This window comes from Nicotiana tabacum, chromosome 6 (genome assembly GCF_000715075.1).
Source record: "Nicotiana tabacum cultivar K326 chromosome 6, ASM71507v2, whole genome shotgun sequence".
Classification (NCBI taxonomy): domain Eukaryota; kingdom Viridiplantae; phylum Streptophyta; class Magnoliopsida; order Solanales; family Solanaceae; genus Nicotiana; species Nicotiana tabacum.
The window spans coordinates 213,281,901-213,297,275 of NC_134085.1; positions in this window are offsets into that span (position 1 = coordinate 213,281,901).

Here is a 15,375-nt window from a genome sequence, read left to right on the forward strand (position 1 = left end):
CAATGCATCTTCAGCAGTTTGATCTTCCCCTGGTTGGCTATTCATATGTGATGTTGATCTGTCATGAGACCCTTCTCGGGAGTGTTGAGGAGAATTTTGGGGTGAAGGGATTGGAGTTTCATCCTCTTGTTGATTCTGTTGGTCCAGTTGGTTTTGTTAGTTGTTGTCGCTGGCAGTCGACATGATTGTTTGACAGAAAGATAAATTTGGAAAGTGAAAGATTATAAAATTTTCAGTAACGGAACCAATTTGTTTAACCAAAAATTATGTATTTTGGTCAAAGTGTATTATTAGAAGAACTCGGTTACTAATAACCAAGAAATTTCGTACTTTCTCAATTATATGAAAGGAAAAGACAAAAATAAGTAAAGAAATAATTGATTGCAAAGTCAGGATAGCAGAAAAGTAAACTGAATATATTCTAATATAGTGTCAGATGATCTTTACAAATGAAATTCTCTTCCCTTTTATAGGGGTTTTCAAATATAATATTTTCTCCCTTTTATGGCCGAATCATTATGTCATTAGTGACATTAGTGATCCGTTTATAATAACAATCGTAACTGTTTGTGAAGATTTTGTAACGGTTACAATTCTTATTCCTCATTAACTAGATGTTCGTGAATATTCCCCTTCTTACTTTATTGATTCATTCAACCCATATTTGTTGAATGATTTAAACACAAGCAACTGCATCCCTTCATCCCGTGAGTGATTTGTCTATGTCTCTTGTATCTCGTGCATCTTCTAATGCAATATTCCAACTGTTATTTTCTTAGCGATCCACGTATCATGTCTTGTTAGCTACACATAATTTCACGTGTTATATTTATTTTTTACTAATACAGTTTTCCCTTTTCTTTTTGGTGCCATGTCGAACTTTTCGTTTTAGTCGCGTTGTAGGAACTGTGGCACTACACAAAAGAATGGCGCGGAATCACTCAAAAGAAAAGTGAGTAGTTGAGAATGACTCCATGTTGCAACTTACGACAATGGATTTAACTAAGTTTGTCCACTTATCTTGGCAATATATACTTTCATTTTGAACATATTGCCGAAAACTTTTTCACTTTGGTTTGTGCGATCATCTTGTAGTCCTACAAGAGACTTAGCCGGAGAAAATAGCTTAAAGTATATTGCTCAGTTGCTCTACGTGGGCTTGAACCCAACAATATCGTAAAAATTGCATGGGGCGTTCTATTTGGTCGCCCCCATTTAACCTATACCCATTTTTTAAAAACGTTTTAACTTATACCCACTTTTTAAACAACTTCAGTCCTCTTTCTCCTCCTCCTCCTCCTTCTTCTTCTTCTTCTTTCATCTGTTGTTGTTGGTGCTGTTATGAAACTTCAGTTCATCGAGATGATTGCCATAAGTATGTTTATCAGATTATTTAAAAATAAATTACAAATAACTTTCTAAAGTAAGTACGTACATATATGTAAATGTAAGTCTATTTCCTTTAATTCACCTTTACTAATCATATACATGGATTATACATAATTATACACATGTAATACATACGTTATGCATATATTATATATTCACTGGCTATTTTTAGTTTAAACTGTTGGGTGATCGACTAATTGGGTTAATTCTTCTCAAGTGTAATTACCATTGAGCGTTTGCCCAAGGGGCATTTGCATTTATACCCACTTTTTGGGTCACGTTTTAACTTGTACCCGCTTTGCAAAAAAATTGCAAGTGTACCCACTTTTTCGCGTAACTTCAGCATACGGGCCTGAAGTAGCAAAAATTGTTGAGCCAAGTGTGCTGAAGTTTTTGTTTGTAATTGTTGAACTTAAGCATAGTAGCTGAAGTTTTATTCTCTATTTGCTGAAGTTTTTTGTTTGTAATTGCTGAATTTAAGCGTAGTAGCTGAAGTTTTTGTTTGTAATTGTTGAACTTAAGCATTCTAGTAGCTGAAGTTTTGTTCTTTATTTGCTGAATTTCAGTATGTTTTAGCTACAGTTTTGCTCTATATTTGCCGAACTTCAACATGTTTTATGTTATCATGTAATTGATTTTTTGTACAGATAATAAGTTTATCATAAGTAGAATTAGTAACTTAAAAAATTAGATAATGATTTAGCACAACAGGTTAAAATGCATTGATAGTGTACAAGCTGAATCCAAAAAAATAATAAAATGTGAATTAAAGGAAATGGACTTATATTTACATGCACGTACGTACTTACTTTAGAAAGTTATTTATAATTTGTTTTTAAATAATCTGATAAACATACTTATGGCAATCATCCCCATGAACTAAAGTTTCATAGTAGCATCAACAACAGCAGAAGAAAGAAGAAGAAGACAACGAAGGAGGAGGAGAAAGGGGGTTGAAGTTATTTAAAAAATAGGTACAAATTAAAATTTTTTTAAAAAAAATAGGTATAGGTTAAATGGGGGCGATCAAATAGGCGCTCCGCGCAACTTTTACAGTTACGTCGAGTACGTTCCTTAAGTTGGGCCTGAACCCTTCTTCCGGAAAGTAGACTTCGCGCTAGACTCTCAACCCAACTAATTATGGGCCCCGCCCAATAAATGTTTGCAATCAGGTGCTGTAAAACTAAAACTTTGCGTGTTATTTACGCAGGTGGCCACCTTTGTTTCCTTGTATTTTGATGTGGGCCGCTTTTTCAAAATTAAACGTGTGGTCTTTTATTAGTTCTCAATTTTAAAATTCAAATGACGTGCTACTTTCCAACTTCAGACCACTAATCTAATTTTGCAGAAGGACCAACTTCTAAATTCAAGGTCACAAAAGTAGCCATTTGTGCAGATCAACCAAAATTGGCGACCACTGTTCGTCAGATTTGTAAAGAAAAAGATTAAGACCAGCGCCCACAGGTTTGTGGGGCTCGAAAACCTTGGGTTGACAGTTCGTGTTATTAACTTATTACAATGTCTATAGCAAAGTACTTCAGTGTACATATTGGGAATAATAATGTAGGGAAAAAGCTCATAAGAAGGCCCACGAAGAGAAATTATTTGTTGAAGTACGATTTTCTAATTAGTGAACCAATATAATTCCATATCCGACATCAAAGGTTTAGGCAATGACACAATGGCAAAATTAGGAATTACGTTAATTATGTGCATCATTTAATAAAGCGAAATTTTCACAAACCACTATTGTTTAGTGGTTATTAGCTAGTTGTAGCTACTATTTATTATACTAGTTTTTCTGCACGTGCAATTAACTTTGGTGTATAAAATAATCTCAATATTATTAAAATAAAATTTAGAGTAGTTAATTATAGATGAAAGAAAAAAGCTTGTGAATGTGCATCGACATATGGTGACTTATTTATCGGAGCAAAGATGATTAGATATCATTTGAACCTACGCAACAAACAATCAAAGTTCGATTAGATATATGTTTACTTATTTTTATTTTATGAAGTACAAACATATAATGAAGCATATATCACATATTATTTCTTTATAGATGATATTCATAATGTACGTTTGCTGTCTAGGTTGCTCTGTTGTGGCCAAAAATCTTGTTGTTGAAATTGATATCTCAAAGTACAAACTTAAAATTGGCCATATGAGAAGACACGTTATGGTAGACATAATCTAACTTTAAATATCGATTAATCCTCCTGCAAGACCTAAATGTACAAATAAAATTTCATGCTAGGCCATAAAATATGATATAAGCACATAAATTTGTTGACATAATATCTTGTAAATTGAGACTCTAGTATCACAAAACCAAGGATTTGTTTATCTCACCATCATTCTAAGCAAAATTTCCGCATCAAATAATAATTGTATGATCACACTTATATTTGAAAACTATAAATCGTGTATATTACATTAACTTATTCATATGGTACGTCAAATGAACACTTTTCATGAAAATTTGTAGTTTTAACTTTATCTTTCATTTGTAAATATTATTTGTCCTTTTCCTGTTTCCATCATATTCAAAGAAGTGACTTCATAATTACTAACATGCAAATCACATTTGAAAAATATGATATGTCACGTATTGATAAGTATAAAGTGTTTATGTACGAACACAATTTATAAATTCCTATAAACAGTAGCGGAGCCAGAAATTTTGCGAAGGGTATTCAAATTTAATATATATAATTTTTGACATGTAGACATAGTATATATAATTTTCGATATACTCAGTATTATTTTTTTGATGAAAGGTATTCAATTTAACACCCTTCACTCTATGTGACTATGCCACTGCTCATAAAGAATTATCAAAGATATTGTCGTCACTGAATTTATAGCCTCTTTCAACAATACAAAATAGTTTGAAAAAATTTTGGGCGGGAAAATAATTATTGGAAATTATATTTTGGATCTTTATCCCCTATTAAAGATTTAAACATAATTAAATATTGAACTTCACCAAAAGATCTCCCTGAATAAGAGACTCACATAAATTATAAAACCACCAAAAAGAGCCTCGCTCAATAAGAGCCAACTTTTGTAGAAGAATCTATACAAAGCTCAAGCATATTTGTGCTATCAAATTTTAAGAAAAGACTACTGAGAGCTATAGCTAACTAAAACAATTACAACACTTAGTTTTTCCAGCAGTACGTAGCCACATGGAGAAAGGAAAAGAGAAAAAAAAAACTCGAATTTAAGCGAACGGAACTTGAAAGAAATTACTATTAATATCCGGGCCTTTTAAAAGTAGTATTCCTTCATTTCAATTTGTTTGAATTTTTTTGTAATACATGGATCAACTTTATTAATTTTCAGTGTGAATTTGAACATAAGATTTTAAGTCTTTTAAAATAAAATTTACATATTTATAATATACATAAAAAACTAATGTACGTCACAATACTTAATAATTCAAAATATTTAAAATCTGTTCCCAAAAAACATGGTCAAAAAAATCTTGTTTGCTTTCCCAAATAATAAAAATGATCATTCTTTTTGAAACGGAATAAGTATTATTTAGTTTAAATTATAATAAAATTGCAATCTCATCTACGTCAATATTGCTCCTCTATCAAAAGCCAAAGAACTACTCGACTAAAAACATGCAAAAGCATCCTCTTACTCCAAAATCAAAAGATGATGACTCCTATATATGCTTAGTGTTTAACAGAGGATTTGGGATTATAATGCAATTAAATTCGATTGATGTAATTAACATGACATATTACCTTCAAGAAAATTGCATTCGAGGCTTGCATTCATAGAGTATATCTCCCTGTGAGTTGAAGACCAACCAATGCAAACAGGATTAATTGTCTTAAAATTATCTGAATAATACCGTTCTCCTTGTCCAAAATCTATGCGAGAATAAGTTGAATAAATATGGCAAACTTATTGCAAATGGGGGAGAAACAAAGAAAGGTAAATAAGAAACAAAGAAACTCTTGGATTGTTGTCAAAATATCAAAATACACACGACAAAGACGTTCACGTCCGCTACTAAATGAAACTATTGGATTGTTGTCTTATTTTTTTATTTTATTTTTTTTGTGGGTGACTGTGACTCATCCATTCTCCCTCAATATTGACTGTAACCATCCGGATGATTGCTCGGCGAAGGTTTCAACAATACTATCAATATCTGTGCTTTTAATTATCTAACTCATCAACACCTGGACTTGCACTCGGTGATTTTCATAAGATATTGGCGCCTAGAATAGATAGTTACGACTATTTATGAAGCGTTGCTTAGGGATGTTAGTAGGCGTTATGTTTTTTGTTTTTCCTTTTTTTAATTTTTAAAGTAGAATATCATGTTATTTTAAATGGCATTTTGGTAACTTAACTTTTAACTTTTGAGGTTCTCACTTTTATAATAATATAGATTATTTTATATAGCTATATTTTCAATTTGGCTAGAGTGTATTCGATGTATTTAAGCTACTGTATTCATGAATACAGTAGCAAATTTCGACGTAAAACAGGGGAGTACAGCTAGGCAATTAATGTATTCGACTGTATTCACAATATGTATTTGTGAATACAGTAATGTAAATAGCGTAAATCGTGGTCTATTCAGCTGTTTTTAAACAGAAAGTGAATCAATTAACACAAATAGACTCCTGATATAACTCAGCAAGCTCAATTATAAATGAGAAATTGTAAAATACATCTGAATACATAAATTATATTAATTAAAAAAATATATGAATACATTCATGGAATATAGCGAGACAGTGAATACAATGAAATACATGGAATACAATAAAAAAAAAGATAATGAATACAATGAAATACATAGAATACAGCGAGATACATTGAAATATAATGAAAAGAGGTAACAGACTCTTCAAGTTACTCAGCCCCAAAACTCTGTCGTCTTTGTTTAAGAATAACCCTAATATCGTCGATAGCAGATTTTGAACCTCCATTGTCAGCCTCAATTTACCCTATGTCAGATTTCAACAAATGATAAGAAACATAAAACATTGATTTCTAAACAGACTTTTCAACCATTAAAAAGGAAAGAGAAGTTCAAAGACAGAGAAACTCAAAATATTAAATATTAAAAAAAATCAGAAAGGCAGAGATTTTGCGTCAGAAGCTTCCTGCTGCCCAGCCGACGGTGTAGAAGCTTCTAGACTATCGTTCGGGTCATCATCACCAGGCCTAATAGGCGGATCAGCATCAAAATCTGGTACAAATGGCGACTCTGGCACCGCAGTTGCATTTGTCGGTATGGTGATTTGTGCGTTGGTTGAGAGAGAGGGGGTGGGAGAAAAATCTGAAAGAATAAGAGAGAAAAATAATACAAAGCGTATTTTATGGCTTAAGGGTAGGAGGTGATCATAAATAGATATTTGACTATAAAAACAAAAGGTAGCTATGGAAGATATTCTTTTAAAAGAATATTTATTTAAATAAATAAGGTATCAACCTTTGCTATAGAAGATAAAAATTCCTTTAATAAATATTTATTGACTAGTATAAATACGAATTATAGTTCCGCCCCAGTGTTGGTATGGCTATGTAAGAATATATTTTTTTGGTGCAAAAAAAAAAAAATCTTACATGGCTACGTAAGAATATGAGCACTACTAAGAATAAATTATAGTTACATTTTTTATGGAGAAGAAAACAAAGGAAAAAAAAAAAAGAAGGTGTATACCCGAGCGATGGACCATAATTCATCAGAAAATTAAAGATGGCAGAAGAGGAATGGTAAAGGCAGCGCCTACTATAGCATACCGTACAAGAAAAGTAGCAGCATTAATGTCACAGTGATAGAGAAGTCTTGCGATTTAATTCTGTGGCTGGCTTGCTACTTGCTCGAGTCCAAAACTAAAATGATGTCAAAATTGGCATAAAATATGTTTTTACAGTTAAAAAAAAGTTATATTTCTACATAAAATGCAATATAATACTGCGTTTTACTTTAACGGAAAATTAGCCGTTAAAATTAAACGCAGTATTATACTGCATTTTATGTAGAAAATTAATTTTTAATGTAAAACGTTGTATACTATAACGTTTTACTAACTTTGTCTGCATTTGTAGTTTTGCACCAGGCTATTTTCCTTTGAGTCCGAACCTAAATATTGTGTGTTTGGACTCAAAACACACAAATAAGTCTATTAAAAAAAACGACATTTATATATATAACGTGCAACAACAACACGCTATATATTAACGGTAACGTCTGCCGTTAAGTATAGCGTCTTGTTGTTACACGCTATATGTGTCAGATGATTTGACTTCTCATATAGCGTGTTCAAATTAAACGCTATATATGGCGTTTTCAAATCATACGCTATATATAGCGTTTAATTTGAACTCGTCTTCTTCCTCGACAGCCCTCCCCCATTTTTTTTACAAACCATCCCTGCTCCTTCTGGTCCCCCCACACCCCAACTGCTCGACAATCTAAAAAAAAATTGTGGGCCCCTCCCGTCACACAAAAGGTCAGGAACGTAGGTCCTCCATCGTAGTAGAGCATTCTTGACTCGTGGTTTATCTCCTTCGTCTTCAAATTTTCACGCAATACACACACAACATCGAGGTATTTCGATTTATTTTATGTCCAAACTTCTATAATAATGTATATCACTGCCTATTGAATGTGTTTACATGTCCTTTTGTGTTGTATTTGCAAAACTAGTATGTTATATTTATTCGAACTTAGATATTAGTGTAAAATTTAGATTTAATTTTTTATGTTAATATAAGTATTTCTATGTCATTATGTGTTTTTTATTTGCGAATCTAGTATTGTTGTAGCTATTTTTTTTAATGTTATGTGATTAAAATATATATGTTGTTTATATTTAGTTTATTTTTTAACGTAGTAAACTGTATAGTATTTTAGCGTAGAATCCTTGTAGTTTAAGTAATTTTAGAATGGTAGATGAAAATATATACTTTGTACAAATTTAGAATTTAAATTATAAAACAAACACACACAAAATAATCGAAAAATTAAATTTGACATACATAAATATTCACGATAGTTTGGTGCTACTGGGCCTTAAATATAGAGCCTGGAACCCAATTGTTACATATACTTTGTACAATTAAATCTCTAAAAAAAATTAGAATTTAAATTATAAAACAAACACACACAAAATAATCGAAAAAATAATTTTGACATACATAAATATTCACGATAGTTTGGTACTACTGGGTTTAAATATAGAGCCTGGAACCCAATTGTTACATATACTTTGTACAATTAAATCTCTAAAAAAAATAGAATTTAAATTATAAAATAAACACACACAAAATTATTACAAAATTAAAATTGATACACATAAATATTCATGAAAATTTGGTGCTACTGGGCCTTAAATATCGAGCCTGGAACTCAATTGTTACATATACTTTATACAATTAAATCTCTAAAAAAATTAGAATTTAAATTATAAATAAACACACACAAAATTACTAAAAATTTGAAATTGACACACATAAATATTCATGAAAATTTGGTGCTACTGGGTCCTAAATATTAAGCCAGAACCCAATTGTTACATATACTTTGTACAATTAAATCTCTAAAAAAATTAGAATTTAAATTATAAAACAAACACACACAAAATTATTAAAAAATTGAAATTGACACACATAAATATTCATGAACATTTGGTGCTACTGGGCCTAAAATATCAAGTCTGGACCCAAATTATTACATATACTTTGTACAATTTAATAATTAACATACAATTAATGTTGTTTAATTTACAGTTGACGACATGGACGCGTCTATACATCTCGGCCCTTACTCTCGTGAGCTATTAGTGTTTCAGGGCGATCATAGGTCCGCCCATATATGGGATGGAGAGTTACTTTCCCAGACTCTCCGCGCTAGGAGAGTGGACGACCTGTGGGATGTTCTTCATGACAGAGTTATCCACGAGCGTGTAGTCCATCGTCTCTAGGCCACGGGATTCTATACGATTTTTGAGATCGGCCGGATACAGGTTGACTGGGCGTTGATTGAGCGGTGGCGACCGAAGACGCATACTTTTCATTTTCCCATTGGCGAGGCTACCGTCACGCTATAGGACGTTGAGGTTTTATATGGCCTGTCCGCTGATGGCATGGCCGTTTCACTGCCTATTGCTATGAGATATGTGTCGCGTGATCATTATTTGGACATGTTGCATCAGCTCACTGGTTTCAGGCCTCAGGACGAGGCTGCATCGTCTGGTGCTAGTCGGTTGGCTTTGACCCCTATTAGACAGCACCTTGAGCTACTCCACCCCGATATCACTGACGATATAGATGAGGAGCATATCACCCATTATACGAGGTTGTTGTTGCTTCTTCTATTTGGAGGGGTCTTGTTCCCTAATACTTTGGGAAACCTCGTAAGCCTTAGATTTTTGCATCATCTTCAGCTGCTGGATGAGTTACCCTATTATAGTTGGGGTGCTGCTATTCTCGGCTATATGTATAGGCAGATGTGTCGGGCGAGCATGGCCACTCAAAGATATGTTTGTGGTTTTATGCCGATTCTACAGGTGACAACATATTCCAGTAAAGTGTTCATCATTTCCAACTCTACCTAGTTAGACTTTATCTTAACCATTACGTCAACTTTGTATGTTAGGTTTGGGCCTGGGAGCGGTTCTTGCAGTTTCAGCCACCGCGACCACAATTACCTCCTACTGTAGCACCTTCGTTTCTCCCTCTAGCCAGGAGGTAGGTTCTCCGCCGTAGACTATTACGAGAGTATGATGCTCATCATAATCTCCCCTCTGCAGGGATGTGTTGGATCTGCTGGAGGGCGCACAAGTAAATATGTACCTAAACTTACCTTGTGTGGATTAACTTAGTGTTGCGCATACTCACGTTTCATGCTCTTATTTGATAGTTCATCTAGACGCCATACAGCGAGGATTTGATAGCTTCCCTGCCACCTTATTGCTCGGCTGGTCGACATATTTGGAGCACTTCTGCCCCACTCATATGCCTTGATATTGTGGAGCATCATGCCTCGGAGTGGGTACTTCGGCAGTTTGGCTGCCCACAGTATATACCAAGGGTGCCTATATGGGAGCCTACGCATTATCAGAGGGATGATTGTAGCCGGGCGGACGACGCATTTATGGCATGGTTAGCCGGGCAGATCCAGAGTTGGGACCATCGAGAGGAGATGATTCTGCCCCCACATACTTGGGACCAGGAGGTGGATATTCAGAGGTATATGTCCTGGTACCGGCACGTCACCCGACTTTTTATCGGGAACCCTATTCATCAGGTTGGCAGTCGGTATGTTCTATACACCGGGCGACACGAGGCCCTGGTATTTTTTCTATTGTTTTTCACCATATAACAATATTTTAGTGCAATATATGTAGTTTATATTTTATACGTTGTGCAAGCTATTGGACTACACACAACCTACCACATGGGACTGTAGATGCAAGATTATATCGGAGATCCTGCGGATGCCTTGCAAGATTATATCCGTCGATTTGTAGAGTTGGATACCCGGACACTGCAGCGAGCCTGGGAGGATCAACGTTTGGATCACATGCCTGATTATGTGGAGCCAGATCAGTACGAGCAAGGTCCTAGTGTGGCACGAGGTGGTGGTGCCCGATGAGGTGGGGGTGCCCGACGAGGTGGTGGTGCCCGACGAGGCGGGGGTGCCGGACGACGTGGTGGTGGGCGAGGAGGAGGTGGTCCCCAGCAAGGGGGAGTTGAGGCCCCTGCTGATTATGTTCCTACCGATATGCCGGGTGGCCTTGGGACGGATCTCATTCTAGGGACTTCGCAGGTGACCCCGTCAGGTCAATTATTGATCACGGGCATGCAGCTTTCTGAAGTGGATTGGGATACATACTTTCCAGGCCCGTCTACCATTACTGAGGATCGGCCGATCCGAGATTTAAGTGGTGGGCGTCGGCTGAGTTATGGTTCATCATCATGTTCGCAGGTATGGTTTTCATAGCGTAATGAATTATAATTTGTCTTTTGTTTCTCATAACTTTGTTAATTTCCTTTTTAAGGCTGAACGCGATGTTGACATGGTTGCCACTGATGATTACATTCAAGAGCCCGAGAAAATAGTGGTACGACAATTCAAATTGTTCTGACGGATTATATATTTTGTTGTTCTGAGCTTTTGACTCTTATGTAGGTTTCTACTGGACTGACGGCCTCTTCTACTGATCATGTCAGCACCACTGATGATCATGCAGCGGTGCATCCGGCTATAAGGCGGCGATTTGATGATGACGATCCTGATAGCATCCCCAGGCGGGATGTGATGCGCCTCAGGCCAACAGCTGCGTTGAGGCACACTGGATGCGGGACGCACTGATTTTATTCATTTTTATTTGGCATTATATGTACATTTAAAAAACTTTTATATAATATGTGAATTACTTTTTGATTTCTCCGTTATGTAGGCAAAAAAAATACAAGTCGTAAAGAAGTAAAATTCTATTACAATGACTGAAAGAAAAGTTCATTACTAAACATATAGCACAAATACTAGCACAAACACAAACATAGCAGGCCAACATAATGAAAATACATGAAATATGAAAATTACACTAAATACATACATGCCAATGTTTAGCCCTGGTTGCCATTTATTCTCCGCTCCAACCACTTAAATCGTTCTTCCAGTTGTTCTTTTTCTTCTTCTACCTCTTTTAGTTTCGCCTTCACCTCCGCAAGTTCCCGTTTATATTTTTCTTTACGCTCCTTTTGTGCATCACAATTCCATTGTGTTTTCCATTTTTCTTCTCCCACCTCCTTCAGTTTCGCCCTCAAGTCTGCAATAATTCTATCGCTTTCTTTTTATACTTCCCGTTGTCTTAAACACATATTATGAAGAAACTACAGTTGTTCTCTGTAACAATCCTGATAACATGGTTCATCAACCCATTCCTCAAAATCACAAATAGGTTCACCGGGGCCCTTGTAAAACTGATTCATACAGTGCCAGTAGCGGCGTCCAACCTCACCACCGTCCCAACAGTTTTGCATCAAGCATGCTTTTCCACAATTGCACTTTGGTGGACGAAGAGGTTGAGCCATTTGGGAAATATTTGCTTTTAGTAAAAAAAACCTTACTTTTAATGAAATTTTGCTTTTGGTAAATTTTGAGCACACAAAATAACTACAATGAGCCCGTTATTTATAGGCGAGACAACATACACATAACGTAGTGTTCAACCGCGCTAAATACATAACGTACTATGTAATAGCGGTATATTTTGCGTGTTAAATATCATGATATTGACAAGATAATTTTATATCTTGTCAACTTTATTTCAGACAACTTTATGTCTCGTCAACTTTATTTTAGACAACTTTATATCTCGTCAACTTTATTTCAAACAACTTTATGTCTCATCAACTTTATTTCAGACAACTTTATGTCTTGTCAACTTTATGTCATGATGTTGACAAGACAATTTTAAATTAAATTATTATTTAAATAGGTAAAATGGAAAAATACAAATCATAATTAACAAGCATAATTTTATTTCATAAATCGTGCAACATAGGCATAACAACTAATTATTACAACATCAACTCATGGATAGTTAGGTACACTAGAAGAACACCCACCCCGAGCTTGATTACTGTTGCCACCCAAAGGATATTTTCTACGGTCGTGTCTTGTTTGCGAGCATATACCACATCTGCACGCATACACAGTTTCACTAACATCCATTTAGTTCCGTATATGCGTTCTCTTCATCACCTGTATTCGACGCAAATAGGACTTGTTACACACCATTTTAAATGGTTCAGGCGGCCAATAATGCTCAGTACCCACTGACTGCAACTGCCCACTATATGTGTTTACGTACTTCGCAACACTATATTATTGATCAACATAGTTGGTTACACTCAAACCAACTTGTTGAAAGCACTTGATGGCATGTGAGCAAGGCATGTGGTAGATAGACCATTTTCCACAAGAGCATAACCTTCTAGATTCATTTACAATATGTACATTATTACCTCGATTTTGATGGATAGCGGTACGAACTTCAAAAACATTTCTTTCGTTATCATACTGCAAAAAATGAATGCCAATGCGCTCGTCGTCAATCTCAAATCTTTGCATAGGCACTGGCATAAATTCAACACCCTTTTCCATCAATGATGTTGCAGCTGCAGACCTTTCAACAGACCTCTCCGCCATCTGGTTGAACGACAACCGCACCATGGCTGTGACAGGCAATCGTCTTGTAGGCTTCAATAACCCATTGAAAGACCCTGACACATTTGTAGTCAGAGTTCCCCATCGTCAACCACCATCCGTATGCAACGTCCACTTTTCAGGGTCATGTCGCATTAACCAATGATAGGCTGCCTCGTCTGCTTGCCTGATATATTCCATGTGCATCCGGAATTTATGTTGTTGGTGGTCTGTTGTTGCCATCCACATCAAATCATGGAGATCCTTGTTGGGATATGCCTTCTGAAAATTAGTTTTAAAGTGCCTAACACAGTAACGATGATAGGCATAAGGTTCTTGCCATGCAGGCAAGTTCTCCACAGAACTTAAGATACCACTGTGCCGATCGGATATTAGACAAATACCGAAACGCTGTTTCACAACGTTCTCTTTCAAATGGTTCAAAAATAGCGTCCACGTTTCTTGGCTTTCATTGGCACAAATAGCAAAAGCTAGAGGAAATATCTGTCCATTAGCATCTACTGCCACGGCTATCAACAGTTTGATATCGTACTTTCCATAGACATGAGTGCCATCTATGGATATTAAGGGCCGACAATGCAAAAACCCATCAACTGCTGGTTTAAACGCCCAGAAAACGTAATTGAACATATATTCTGGTTTACCTGGAATACGCTCAAGCTTCCATTCAATAACCGTCCCGGGGTTAAACTGCTGCAGTGCAGCCATGTACCTAGGGAGATCTGCAAATGACTTATCCCAGTTACCATAGACTATTTCAAACGCTCTTTTCCGCCCGAGATATGCCTTTCTTTTAGTAATTGTATGGCCATGTTCCTGGTGGACTGCTGTAATGCACTCTTTGATTTTATACCTTATGGTTGTTTCGATGTGTGGAATAAGAACAAGAGAAATCAAGTCAATATCCAAGTTGAAATGATTCCCGTTGAATGTGTCCATTTCGCATGTGTGGGTGGGAATGTATTTAACCACTTTCCACAGACCTGTCTTCTTCTTCATCGCACGCAACATCCAATGACATGGCCAAAACCATCTGCGACAAACAACCTTGTATACAACCGGACTTGACTCCCATACCGTCATCTCACGACACTCTTTTATGTTGTGCATTTTACAAGCCCTGCTTAGGTGCGCTTATCAGGAAAAAGCATGCCCTTTGCCAGCACCGTTGATCTAGACTCATCCCACATTGCTGTCCGAATTTCATCAAAATCCCTTGTTAGAGCTTCCACATTCGGCATGTTTGGCAAGTTATCAAGGTAAGGAACCTCCCTTGAATGAAATGACACTTGGGAATCATGCACTCTTCGTCTGGGGGGTGGAGCATACTCTCTCATCAAATCAGATCCTTCCTTCTCATCCTCCTCATCACCATCCTCACGATGAAAGGGTGTATCGTTTCCAGATTCATCAACATTGTTGTCGTAATCACTGTTCTCATCCTCACTCTGTGCATCTGCCAGATCCCGATTTAATACGTCGTCTTCGGGCAATTGAGTGAGTACATTTGCTTCAACTTGCTCGTTTTCACTGCACAATCAACAAATTAATAAGATGCTAAATTTACAAAATACTTTTCAAGTAGCCGTATCACTTCACTTACAAGTCGTAATATGATGAAATTCCATGATGGACATTTTCATGTAGGTGATAGCTCCCGGATGGACCACTTTGATCCAACACACCAAAACTATGCTCGGGTTCATTATTTATTGTACCCCCTATTAAATATATGAGCGTTAATACAAATTGAATACAAC